The sequence below is a fragment of the Mobula hypostoma genome, chromosome 2 (genome assembly GCF_963921235.1).
Source record: "Mobula hypostoma chromosome 2, sMobHyp1.1, whole genome shotgun sequence".
Classification (NCBI taxonomy): domain Eukaryota; kingdom Metazoa; phylum Chordata; class Chondrichthyes; order Myliobatiformes; family Myliobatidae; genus Mobula; species Mobula hypostoma.
This window is the reverse complement of record NC_086098.1, coordinates 36,584,522-36,598,634: the sequence shown is the minus strand read 5'-3', so window position 1 is coordinate 36,598,634 and position 14,113 is coordinate 36,584,522. Positions and strand designations below refer to the sequence as shown.

The following is a 14,113-nucleotide window of genomic DNA, read 5'->3' as shown; positions in this document are numbered from 1 at the left end:
TGGAGCATAATTAAGCCATTTGGTCCATCAAATCTGCTCTTCCATGGGTGTTTTTTTAATCCCTCTCAACCCCATTCTTCTGTCTTTTCCCCATACCCCTTCACACCCTTACTAATCCAGGACCTATCAACTTCCACTTTGAGAATACCCAGTGCCTTGTCCTCCACAGCTGTCTGTGGCAATGAATTCCACAGATTCACCACCCCCTTGCTAAAGAAATTCTTCTTCATCTTTGTTCTAAAGGGATGTCCTTGTATTCTGAGACTGAGCCTACTGGTCATAGACTGCCCCTCTATAGAAAACATCCTCTCCAGAGCCACTGTATCTAAGCCTTTCAATATTCAGTTGATTTCAATCAGATCCCACTCATTCTTTGAAACATTGCTTTCCTCTTATCTACCCTACTAATTACATTCTGAAGCCTCAATACATAAGTAAAATATGATTTCCCTGTCATAATGAATCTACTGGCCAAACATTACTTGTTTTACAAAATCTGTCCAACAATGACACTGTTTTTGAGGGGGTGGAAAACAACTTCTATACTTCCACTGGTTATAATGGAATGGGAAACTTTCGAAGTGTTAGTCACAAAAGCTTTCAAGGATTTTCACAAAGACCTCTTGATAAAACAGAAATAATGGACAACTTGGTGCTCCAGGGAATAAACATACACTAATGAGCCTCCCACACACTGAGCTTCACAATTCAAATATGTCATTTTGAGTGGGGCCTCACCGAAAACCTTCTGTAAATGCAAGCACACCACATTTACTGGCTCTCTCTCACCTACTTAACAAGGTACATACTCAAAAAAAAAGCCAATAGATTAGTCAAACATGATTTATCTTTCAGAAATCCATGTTGAATCTGCTCTTGTGTTTTGATATTATATCCTTAATTACAGGTTCCAGCTCTTTCTTAACCAGCCATGACCTTAAAGAATACCAATAGATTATTAAAATCTGATTTCCTGTACATGAATCTATGCTGGTTCAGCTCAAACCTATTATTCTTTTCTAAATTACCTGTTATTATATCCATCTTTGCTCCCAACTCCATCATGAAGGATCTCTGCCACCCAGGCCATGCTCTCTTCTCACTGCTACCACCAGGAAGGAGGCACATGACCCTCTGAACCCACACCAACTAGTTCAGGAACAGTTACTACTCCTCAACCATCAGGCTCCCGAACCAGAGTGGATAACTTCACTCACCGCAACACGGAACTGAATTCCACAATCTATGAACTCACATTCAAGGACTCTACAACTCATTTTCTCAACATTATTTATTTATTTAATCTTATTTTGCTCTTTTTTTTTCTTTTTTTGTATTTGCACAATTTGTAGTCTTTTGCACTTTAGTTGTTTGTGTTCTTCATTGATTTTATTGTGCTTATTTGTATTTACTGTGAATGCGTTCAAGAAAAGGAAAGTAAATATATATGCACTTTGATATTAAATTTATTTTGAACTTTGATCTGTATAAATTCCTATAGTTTACTAATTACTGATTTAGGAATCCTTGCAGGAACCTTTGCCAAGTTTATACGTTTGTAGAATCCTAGAAGCTGATAACATGAGTCCCCATAGTCACAACTTTTTGGAATTCTGGGATTACATCATCAGACATTGGGAATTCTCTAATTTCAGATAATAATTCCCTTGAGGTATCTTTCCTTTATTTGCACCGAGCACTTGGTTCTCCAGTATCTGTGAGAGGTATTGGTTTTGTGAAGACAAACACAAAATATTTATTTTCTGTATTCCCCAGCCATTTCCCTATCACCCATTAGAAATTCACTTTTATCTATGTTTCCCAGAATTGATTGTTAAGTGTTTTTTTTTGCTTTCTTTAGCTCATTAATAAATAAGCTCACATCATGTCACTAAACAGCAAATGCAGGGGAATCAGTGTGGCTCCCATCTTATGGCAATCTTGCCAGGGCCCTGCCATGTGCCTTTTTGGGCTGACCTTCACATCCACACTCGTTCATGATCTTTTGTTATTTCTTAAATTATGGAAAAAGGGCACAGCACCAGATTCTTTTCATAGACGTGACAATGTGCTGAGTTAGGAAAACCAGCAATCAACTGTCCTCCACAAATGCTCAAGTCCCTGAAGGGTTAATGTGTCTTTTCCCCAAAAGCTGTTCCTGTATTGTGCTAACAAGAGGAATTCTGCAGATGCTGGAAATTTAAGCAACACACATCAAAGTTGCTGGTGAATGCAGCAGGCCAGGCAGCATCCCTAGGAAGAGGTACAGCCAACGTTTCAGGCCGAGAACCTTCGTCAGGACCTGTATTGTGTACAGTTCTGGTCACCGAATTATAGGAAAGATGTCAACAAAATTGAGAGAGTACAGAGAAAATTTACAAGAATGTTGCCTGGGTTTCATCTCCTAAGTTACAGAGAAGGGATGAACAAGTTGGGTCTTTATTCTTTGGAACGTAGAAGGTTGAGTGGGGACTTGAGAGAGGTATTTAAAATTATGAGGGGGATAGATAGAGTTGACATGGATAGGCTTTTTAAATTGAGAGTAGGGGAGATTCAAACAAGAGGACATGAGTTGAGAGTTAAAGGACAAAAGTTTAGGGGTAATATGAGGGGGAACTTCTTTACTCAGAGAGTGGTAGCTGTGTGGAACGAGCTTCCAGCAGAAGTGGTTGAGGCAGGTTCGATGTTGTCATTTAAAGTTAAATTGGACAGCTATATGGACAGGAAGGGAATGGAGGGTTATGGGCTGAGTGCAGGTCGGTGGGACTAGGTAAGAGTAAGAGTTCAGCATGGACTAGAAGGGCCGAGATGGCCTGTTTCCGTGCTGTAATGGTTATATAGTTATATGGTAAGCTCCATCAGTAGAGACATCTGCACGAATGAAAAGATATCTTTTCAAGAGTCCAGAATGAAATGTTGCAAATGTAGATATGAATATTCAATATTTGTAGTCACAGAACTATACTGCAGAGTAACAGATCCTATGGCTGTGTCAACCAGGTTGTCTAACTGAGCTGGTCCTGCTTGCCTGTGCTTTACTATACGCTTCTAAAAATTTCCCTTCTAAGTAACAGTCCAAATATCTTCTTTTGCTGTAATTGTATCCGTCTCTACCTCTTCCTCTGGCAGCTCATTCCATACACCCACCACCTCTGTGTGAAAAAATTACCCCTCATGTTCCTTTTAAAAAGTTTCCTTCTCACTTTAAACCTCTGTCCTTTGGTTTTTCCTCTACCCTGGGGAAGGAGTTTGCGTATTCACAGTTGTATGCCTCTCAGGATCTTGTAACTTTCTATAAGATTACCTTTCAGCTTCCTAAGCTCCAGGGCAAAAAAGGTCTAGCTTCTGTAGCTTTCCTGATAACCCAATTCCTCTTGTCCTACTAACATGTGAATCATTTTTGTACCTCTTTAGTTTAATAATATTCTTGCTATAGCAGGGTGACTAGAATTGTCCAGAGCACTCCAAATGTGGCCTTACCAACATCTTCTGCAGCTGTAACATGATGTCCCATCACCTACACTCAATATTCTGACCAAAGGTGACAAGCGCCAAATGCCTTCTTCCTGCCTCTTCCTGGTTCGCCTCTTTCAAGGACCTAGGTCTCTCTGTTCCACAAGACTCCATAGGGCCCCACTATTTACTCAGAGAAACAGCCTGTATTTTCAAATGAATTATGACTCTGAGTAACATGAAATATTAGGACAGGTAACCCCAAATTTGGTCACAGAGAGTGTTTAAAAGTCCATTCTGAAATAGAAAGTCCAGGGACTGTGGTGGCAAGTGTTAAGACAGGCATTCCAGAGTTCAAGTTCTTTCCAGCTGGAGGCAAGGATGCCATTAGTGGAATGATTAAATTAAGGGATGGGCTAAAGGACGGGGTTGGAGCAACACAGCGGTTGTGCATGGAAGGATAACGCCCATTGACAGAGTTTTTAATATGAGGGATATTTGCTTGTATTGGCTTATAATTTCCTGGGAGTAGCCAGTTGCCCATGTGCAGTATTCTCCTGCCCAGTAGGACTGTCCTTAACCTTGTGTGTAATTTTAGGTCATAACATCATGCACAAAACCAGCTTTGACACCACATATTGGCATCTAAACAAACTCCCCATCTGTATGATTTGATAGCTTACTAAGTTGTGCCACCAGCATGAACCAACTCTTAAAACTAAAGCATTTCTAATATTTGAGAGTATGTCTCAGATTCAAATGTATTCAGCACAAGTGAATCAATATTCAAATTATTTGTAACACATAAACATATATGTAAATTTAGTTACTTAAAAGAAATGTAACTTACCTAAATGCTTCTCCCACTTGCAGCTCTTCCCCTCTATTCAGATAATAGGCTCACTAGTTGTGGGCCAGGTCTAATCTGAATCGGAATCAGAATCAGGTTTATTATCACCGGCATGTGTCGGGAAATTTACTAACTTAGCAGGTCAATGCAATGCATAATGAAGAAGAAGAAGAAGAAGAAGAAGAGGAAGAGGAAGAGGAAGAAGAAGAGGAAGAAGAAGAAGATCGATTTAGAGTATACATATATTGAATAGATTAAAATCGTGCAAAAAACAGAAATAATTGCATATTAAAACAGTGAGGTAGTGTTCACGGGTTCAATGTCCATTTTGGAAACTGATGGCAGAGGGGAAGAAGCTGTTCCTGAATCACTGAGTGTGTGCCTTCAGGCTTCTGTACCTCCTACCTGATGGTAACAGTGAGAAAAGGGCATGCCCTGGGTGCTGGGGGTCCTTAATAATGAATGCTGCCTGTCCGAGACACTGCTCCTTGCTGCAATTTTACCAATAATACTTTTGTCTTAAATGCTGGATACAGAAGGACATTGTTCAAATTTCAAAGTAAATTTATTATCGAAGTACATATATATGTTGCCATACGTATATTATCCTGGAATTCGCAAACACGAGGAATTCTGCAGATGCTGGAGTTTCAAGCAACACACATCAAAGTTGCTGGTGAACGCAGCAGGCCAGGCAGCATCTCTAGGAAGAGGTACAGTCGATGTTTCAGGCCGAGACCCTTCGTCAGGACTAACTGAAGGAAGAGCTAGTAACAGATTTGGAAGTGGGAGGGGGAGGGGGAGATCCAAAATGATAGGAGAAGATAGGAGGGGAGGGATGGAGCCAAGAGCTGGACAGGTGATAAGCAAAAGGGATACTAGAGGATCATGGGACAGGAGGTCCGGGAAGAAAGCCAAAGGGAGGGGGAGGGGGGAACCCGGAGGATGGGCAAGGGGTATAGTCAGAGGGACAGAGGAAGAAAAAGGAGAGAGAGAGAAAGAATGTGTGTATATAAATAAATAACGGATGGGGTACGAGGGGGAGGTGGGGCATTAGTGGAAGTTAGCTAATACCCTCGTACCCCATCCGTTATTTATTTATATACACACATTCTTTCTCTCTCTCTCCTTTTTCTTCCTCTGTCCCTCTGACTATACCCCTTGCCCATCCTCTGGGTTCCCCCCCCGCCCCCCCGTCTTTCTTCCCGGACCTCCTGTCCCATGATCCTCTTGTATCCCTTTTGCCAATCACCTGTCCAGCTCTTGGCTCCATCCCTCCCCCTCCTGTCTTCTCCTATCATTTTGGATCTCCCCCTCCCCCTCCCACTTTCAAATCTCTTACTAGCTCTTCCTTCAGTTAGTCCTGACGAAGGGTCTCGGCCTGAAAAGTCGACTGTACATCTTCCTAGAGATGCTGCCTGGCCTGCTGCGTTCACCAGCAACTTTGATGTGTGTTATCCTGGAATTCACTTTCTCGCAGACATTCATAGTAGATCAAAAAATACAATTAAATCAATGAAAAACTACACACAACCAATGTGCAAAAGAAGACAAACTATGTGAGTACACAAACAACTAATAAAAATAATAAAATCAGTAAATAAACAAGACTGAGAGCATGAGTTGTGAAGTCCTTGAAAGTGAGTCTGTGAGTTGTAGAACTAGTTGATGTGAGTGAAATTTTCCATGCTGGTTCAGAAGCTTTCCCATTGGATGTTGTATTGGATTCCAATGTTGTTATACCATTGAATTACACAGGAGTACAACTGAGAATTTCCTAGCCAACACCTTCCTGGAAATTTGAGATTTCTGTGTGTGCACAATTGTGCGCGTTTTGAATTTTTTGATGATTACTGCGATAAGATGTAATAATTTCACATGGAACTGCCAAAACTTCTTAGGCTAACTCGGGATAATATTTATCTCGTGTTGATTTTTCAATGTTACAAATATTTGTTTTGCACAAGGTAAGCTAGCAAATTGTGAGCACTCTTTATTCCCTGAAAGACAGAAGTCATAATGTCTTGTAACTGCTGGCTTCCTAATGCATAATGGCTTTCCTGTTTTGATACCTAACAGTAATTGAACAATACATTTTGCCTGTTCTGGTTAGTTATTCATGTATCTTTCTTGCAATTGATTTTTGAATGAAACACAAGTCTTACTTGTTGACTGAGTGTCTTCTGTCTTCCATTTTGAAAAGAGAACAGTGTCCATTTTGTATCCCAATTGTTTAAAAGAAATTCACTGGAATTATTTTTCATTATGCCTGCCTTCCAATCCCTAATCTTGTTTCCAATGGGAGCTGAACATCCCCCTCCTCATACAGTACATTATCAATGGTTGCATTTATTTGTGTAACCTGTTTTACGCATCTGTGCTAAAGTTATTACACAAAACCATGTTGTTCAAGTCTTTTATCTCCTTTGTACTGCAGATGATTATTGATTACTCACTCAGTCTGGCAGAATATCTTTCCCTTTTGCTTCCACATTGACATGTACTGAAAATAAGCTTCAATTTTACAATCACAAACTTGAGAAAATCTGCAGATGCTGGAAATTTAAGTAACACACACAAAATGGCAGAGGAACTCAGCAGGCCAGGCAGCATCTGTGGATAAGGTCCTTTTGAAGGGTCTCGGCCCGAAATGTCAACTGTATCCTTTCCATAGATGCTGACTGGCCTGCTGAGTTCCTCCAGTATTTTGTGTGTGTTACTTCAATTTTACAATGTCCTTTTCCCTTACTTGGCTTCAGAGTTTAAAGATAAGGAAAGGTCTGTTGATAAGACTTGATTCTTTTTCATTGTATTAAATTCAGAAAATGTCAGTGAAAATGAAACTTGATGAGATTATCTTCAGGGCAAAATTTTCCATTGTGTTTCCTTTGGTCAACAAGTTTCACAGATAAAATTCTCCAGGCACCTGGAAAATGAAACTATATACCAACTTTAATACATCAATTTCATGCGTGCCTCTTCATGCAAAGTCTTATTGTGGGCTTGATTTTATTTACTAGCTACTGAGATTTGCTTAGAAAAACATTGATACTCAAAAGCTTAGCATTTTGATTCACTTATTATTGGAAAAGTAAGAGATTTCTGGGGACTAGGATCTAAAGTAACATAATCATATTTTCAAAATTCAACGTTCAACGTAAGTTTATTATTAAAGAACATATATGTCACCGTATACAACCCTAGACTCATTTTCTTGCAGACAAACACAGTAAATACAAGAAGTACAATAGAATCAATGAAAAATTGTACCCAACAGGGTGGGCAAAACCAATGTGAAAAAAACAACAAAATGTGCATAGACAGAAAGAAAGAGAAAAAAGAAATGGTAATAATAATAAATTAATAAGCAATAAATATTGAGAACATGAGATGAAGAGTCCTTGAAAGTGAGTCCACAGGTTGTGGGAACAGTTCAGTGATGGGGTGAGTGAAGTTTCAGTAAGAAATAATGTAGGATGCTGGACGCCACTTCAGGAGCACAGAATGCAGTACACTGAATTGGAAAAAACTGAAAATAAACTGGTTCACACAAGAGTGCTTGGGGCTTTGGATGGAGTGAAAGAAAGTGCAGGTGTGCACCCTACAATGGAGAAACTACAGACCATTGGCTGCCTTGTGGAATATCTCCGTACAGTCCAAAAGGAAGACCGTGAACTTCATTTTAATTCTTCATCTCATTCTTACTCTAACCCTTCTGCCTTCGGCCTCTTGCGGGGATCAAATGAAGCTTTAGCGAGGGTGCAGAGGAGACTTACCAGGATGCTGCCTGGATTTTAGGGCATGTCTTACGAGGAGAGGTTTTGTGAGCTCTTTGGTGAGAAGGAGGATGAGAGGTGACCTGATAGAGATGCACAAGCTGATAAGAGGCATAGACTGAGTGGATAGCCAGAGGCTTCTTCCCAGGGTGGAAATGGCTAATACGAGGGGGTCATAATTTTAAGATGACTGGAGGAAAGTATGGGGAGGAGGAATGTCAGATGTATGTTTTTCACACGTAAAGAGCAGTGAGTGCATGGAACACCCTGCCAGGGGTGGTGAAGAGGCAGATGCATAGGAGCATTTTAAGAAACTGTTAGATAGGCACACGGATGATAGAAAACTGGAGGGAAGGGTTAGATTGATCTTAGAATAGGTTAAAAGGTTGGCAGAACATCATGGGCCGAAGAGCCTGCGGTATGCCGTAACCATCAGTATTCTATGTTCAAAGTCTCATCAGCCATTGCAGCTCACTTCACCCTTGGGGCGCATCATCAAAGTCAACAATCTTATTTAACTATCCTTCCAAGTTTATGTCAGATCCAAACACACCTGGTATTAGAGCTGGGAATACTGGGGATACTCCATGGGTTGAGCTGTGTCTCTGCGGAAAGGGATGGGAGTGGCGTTTTGGGTTAATAATGTCTCACGATGCCCGCCTCAGAGAACCTTTTTATCTTTTTATAGACGATGTCTGACCTGTTAAATATTTCTAGCATTTGGTTCTATTTTAGGTTTGAACTGTCCCTTCCCCAACCACTTCCTCGACCCCAACTTTGTCATTTTGGATGTAACTTAGTTTTTCTCTCCAGAGATGCTGCCTGACTACTGGGGTTTCCCATTTCCTTTATTTCAGGTTGCTGTATCTCCCAGCTTCAGCAGATGTGCTCTTGCCCTTCTCTGCCATCCCTTTCCATCTTCTGACGGGCTTGTACTCTGCTGTACAGTTCTACATTCCATGCTCTCCAGCCAGGTCAGCTGCCGTTACATCCTCTTAGTGCAGACAACAATCTGTGCCTCTTCTTGGTCTCCACCTTATCATTGGTATTCAATTCGTTCTTTCCACCTCCCTGCTTCTCTCTTAATGTTTCCAGATGAAAAGTTTTGACATTTTCCTAGCTCCGAAGAAGTTGGCAACCTGAAACATTTACATTGTTTCATTCTTCACAGATGCTGCCTGACCACAGATTTCCAGGATCTTCTATCTTTAAAACAAAAAATTCTCTTGCTTCCTACAGTTTTAAAGTTGGACTAGGAATGCCACAGAAATTATGAATTGAAAATGATGAATTCATAAGGTTATATAGTAAAGTTCAAAGTAAATTTATAATGAAAGTACATTTATTATCAAAGTATGTATACTTTATACAACCTTGAGATTCGTCTCCTTACAGGCAGCCACAAAACTAAGAAACCCAATAGAACCCATTGAAACAAAAGAAAACCGTCAAACACTCAATGTGCAGAGAAAAAAAAAGTGCAAACAATACAAGTAAGCAAACAGCGCAGTTTTTTATTTGTCACCATATATGAATCTGAGATTTATTTTCCTGTGGGTATCCTCAGCCAATCTATAGAGCAGTAACTATAACAGGATCAATGAAACAGAAACCAGTGTGCAGAAGACAACAAACTGTGAAAATGTGACTATAAATAAATAGCAATATATAACGACAACATGAGATAATGAGTAAAGAGTCCTGAAAGTGAGATCATTGGTCATGGGAGCATTTCAAGGATGGTGCAAGTGAGTGTAATTATCCCCCTTTTATTCCAGAGCCTGCTAGCTGAGGGGTAGAAGACTTTCTTGAACCTGGTGGTGTAAGTCCTGAGGCTCTTGTCCCTTCAACCTGATGGCAGCAGCAAGAAGAGAGCATAACCTGGATGGTGGAGGTCCCTGATGATGCTTTCCTGTGACAGCGTCCCCTGTAGATGTGCTCAATGGTTGGGAGGGCTTTACCCATGAAGAACTGGGCCGAATCCACTGACTTCGGTAGGATTTGCTGTTGAAAGGCATTGGTGTTTCCATACCAGGCTGTGATGCAGTCAGTCAGTACACTCTCCACTACACATCTATAGAAGTGTGTCGAAGTTTTAAATGTCATTCTCAATCTCTGCAGACTCCCGAGGAAGTAGAGGCAACTGCTGAGCTTTTCTCACGAAAAGAACCCAATAGTCTCTGAAAGGAAGTGGCAAATAAAGAGATTGTAAGGTTGGAGTGGTCCTGATTCTCTCACCCATCTCCTTAGGCTTCAGGTTTAAGCATTGAAACGCCAGGAGGAAAAGCATTGCTTTTATTGTAAGAGTTTATTAAAAATAGAGGCTTCTCATTTTAAAAAATGAAAGTGGCGCTTAGTACTTATATTTGCCAAAGGTCAGCTAATGACCTTGTTTCACGTGGGGCTGCGAATGATTCCTTGTTCAGCTCTTTGTTCTTATAAATGGACTCCACAACCCTAACTCATCAGAGCCAGTACAAACTGCCCAATTAATATTGAAGCAGTCTGTTTCATGGATGAAAGAGTTTCCCCTGATAATCTATCTGTAAACATATCTTTTGGTCCAATGGGCCCTCCTAATCCTTAATCACAGCCTTTCTAAAACACTGCAGGGCAGCTGTAATGATCCAATATGCTAACACATTATCATGCTAGGTTGCGTCACCACCTGGTATGGACGGGTCACTGCACAGGAACAGAAAAAGCTGCAGTGGGTTGCAAACTTTGCCAGCTCCATCATGGGCACGAACATCCCCAGCATCGAGAACATCTTCAAAAGCTGATGTCTCAAATAGGCTGCACCCGTCATCACCCAGGACATGCTCTCTTCTTATGACTGCCGTCAGAGAGAAGGCACTGGAGCCCGAAGACACACACTCAAAGTTTTAGGAACAGCTTCTTTCCCTCTGCCACCAGATTTCTAAGCCAACAAAGAACCAACCTATAAACAATACATCACTACTTTCGTTCTCGTTTTGCACTAATGATTTAATTTAATTTTGTTTCTGTATACAGCTCAGTGTAATTTATAGTTTTTAAATGTACTGTCACATGACATACAGCGTGTCAGTGATATTCAATCTGATTCTGATTCTATACAATAGTGTAACAATCTCTTAAAAAACGTCAAGTCAAATTTATTTATAAAGCACATTTAAAAACAACCCATGTTGACCAAAGTGCTGTACGAATGTAACATGCCATGTTTTCCACATTTAGTGTCTCACATTGCTTAAATTAAACAACTTAAATCCTCTCAACTATTCTGCATTCTGCTCCTGTGCTCCGTGAAAATGTGCCCTGCAGCATTCGGCTTTTAAAATAAACCAACTCGCTTTTTCTCCCCTCCTTGTGTTCACTGTACGATATCATCAAACACGTGCCACATGATCTGTTCCAGTTGTCATAACATGATACTCTGTGGGATCAGAGTCACTTGTAAGGAAGCGTCTTCAGCACCAATTTACAATCCCGTAGATAGCATCGGATGACTTCAGAGGCTGTGGGAAATTTTATTCACAAAATAATCTGCAGATGCTGGGGTCAAAGCAACACTCACAACACGCTGGAGGAACTCAGCAGGCCGGGCAGCATCCGTGGAAAAGATCGGTCGACGTTTCGGGCCGGAACCCTTCGTCAGTCCCGAAGGGTCCGGCCCGAAACGTCGACCGATCTTTTCCACGGATGCTGCCTGGCCTGCTGAGTTCCTCCAGCGTGTTGTGAGGGAAATTTTATTGGCATTTTAATTTTTGTTCACATATCCCACACAGATAGGTTGAAAGCTATTCACTTAGTTGGAATCAGCTATATAAAGATATTGTCATGGCATACTTGGTGCTATATAGAAATGCGGCTTCAGTGGGTGGGTTAACGAACTGCCATCTATACTTTAGACTATTGAAATGCTGAGTTTTAAAATGCTGTGTGTTGTCCCCATGGAAGCCATGAGAGAGTCCAATTCCTCAGCACCAGCTGTGTGACTTTTTGCTCAGCAGAGCAGCATTTTTCAACTTCGCTGACTCCAGATCTCTTAGTTGTTCAGCTGTCTTGGCTGAGCTGTGATGCATTGATCACATTATTCAACTATTCTAAAAGTCTGGAGTTTAAATTCCACCAGACGGAGAATTTGAATTGTTTTTAAGAAAGGCTGTGAATTGCTGGAATCCGAGGAAGAAAAAAGATGTTCTTTGTCCTTTAGGGAAATTAACCTTTCTGCTGTTTCCCAGTTTGGCCTCTGTGTGAACATTAAATTCCGCTTATCAGAGAATCATTCACTTGTACCACAGCATTCGCGAGGCAATTAGGGCAGGACAATAAACGGTGGCTTTTAAACCATGAGCATTGTTTTTATTAAAAAAATTAAAACTATTCTCTTTCCTCTGAAGGAATTGATTGCCGATGTACATCATGTTACTCTCATTATCAACTTGTTTTGTTCAGTGGCCCAAAATCTTTAGGAACATCATGGGGGAAGATGGCACCTTTATCTCCAATAAACTCACACGTAAATAATTTATTCAGATACTTTTACATGTAAAGGTTTCCAGTCGTTAATGGTGTTCTAATCCCTTCTTTAGCTTGCTTACATTTCTCAACCTTGGCAAAATATCTAGGGACCCATGTTTCTAATTGGACATCCTTTGTTTCAAAATTTTAGTTGTTATAGGACCTGTTCTGACAATTACTGGGGTTTGGTAGAATTTTACTGTCATGTTTGCAAAATGCTTACTGAGATCTACACTGTTTCTTTAAATGTTCTTTTTTTTGTGATGCCAGAGCCCATCAGGTTAAAGAACAAACTTCCACAATTGTCATTTCTTAAACATTCCAGCTAAATATGTAGAAATGCTGCTTTGAATGCTTCAAATTTAATTCCTATTCATCAGTAAATTGAAATGTGACTTTGGGAATTGGCCTGATTTCCATTCATTCACAATGGCGAGTCTCACCCGGGAGACTTGAGCAGAGAAATCTAGGCTGGCACTGCAGTGCAGCACTGGGGGAGTCTGGTACAGGGACATCAGTCCGAGGCTCCATTGCCTCCATCAGTGAAGGAGAGTTAACTCTGGCATTTCAGCTGGCAGTTCTCCCATCATGAACATTTCTAAAACAGGTTGCGTGGCCATTATCATGTAGCTGTTTGTGGATGTTTGCTGTGCACCAAGTTAGATGTTATGTTTTCTACCTTAAAGGAATGAATGCATTTCAGATGAAGATCATGGGATGTAGTGTGCTGGGAGATCCATACAGTGATGTGAATGCCACTGTAAAATATTATATCTTGCTTTCTTGCTAGTCAATCACACTTGACTCAGAACGTCAGTTCTGCGTAAGGATATGATGGGTTATATTTTACTGTTGTTGCAGTGTGCACATTACAGCAGACTGAAATAATCCATTAATAAACTTGTGATGGCTTCCCCGTTTTCTGTTTTATTTCTTCAAATAAATCTAAACACATTTTCCATAAGGAAGTCCAGGATCAAAGCAAAGAAATTTGACATACCCACACTGAATTGATTCCTGAAATCAGGGCAGTGCTTTGAGTGAATTTAATTCTCCCACCCTCTTCTACTCTTTTACTTCATCCTGACTCTGTCAACCGAGGTCCAAGTAGGACTTCCCGACTGATAGTAAAATCATTTTGGTTTCAGCAACTTAATCCTTCATATTAGCCAGAAATAGATTTTTAAACAGTTTCTTAAGGGCTAAACAATATATATACAGTTCTGCTAAACTATTAGAGTTGCAGTCACTATTCTTAGCATTGTTGTCTTTCCCTTTATGATCCCAGTGGCCTTTGTGACGAGAATACACATAAATTAAGATGTTTGCTGGCCTGGGCTTGCACCAGTGCCATCAGCAGTTGGTCTGCCACCTGTCCTCAGGGGAGGGAGAGATAAGGCGCACAATGAGGCAGCATTTGGAGGTGTTAATGAAGGAGCCATCAGTCTGGGTATTGTCAAGAGCGGCTCCCCCTTTGAACCCTGAACTGTTTGAAGTGATGGACAGGCGATACCCCAGCAGGAGGATA

General features: G+C 40.7%; 1 protein-coding gene across 2 annotated transcripts in view; it reads left to right on the top strand.

The window, feature by feature from the left end:
- The window catches only part of xkr6b (XK, Kell blood group complex subunit-related family, member 6b), a 494,480-nt gene that overhangs the window by 165,316 nt on the left and 315,051 nt on the right, over positions 1-14,113 (top strand). The window lies entirely within an intron of this gene.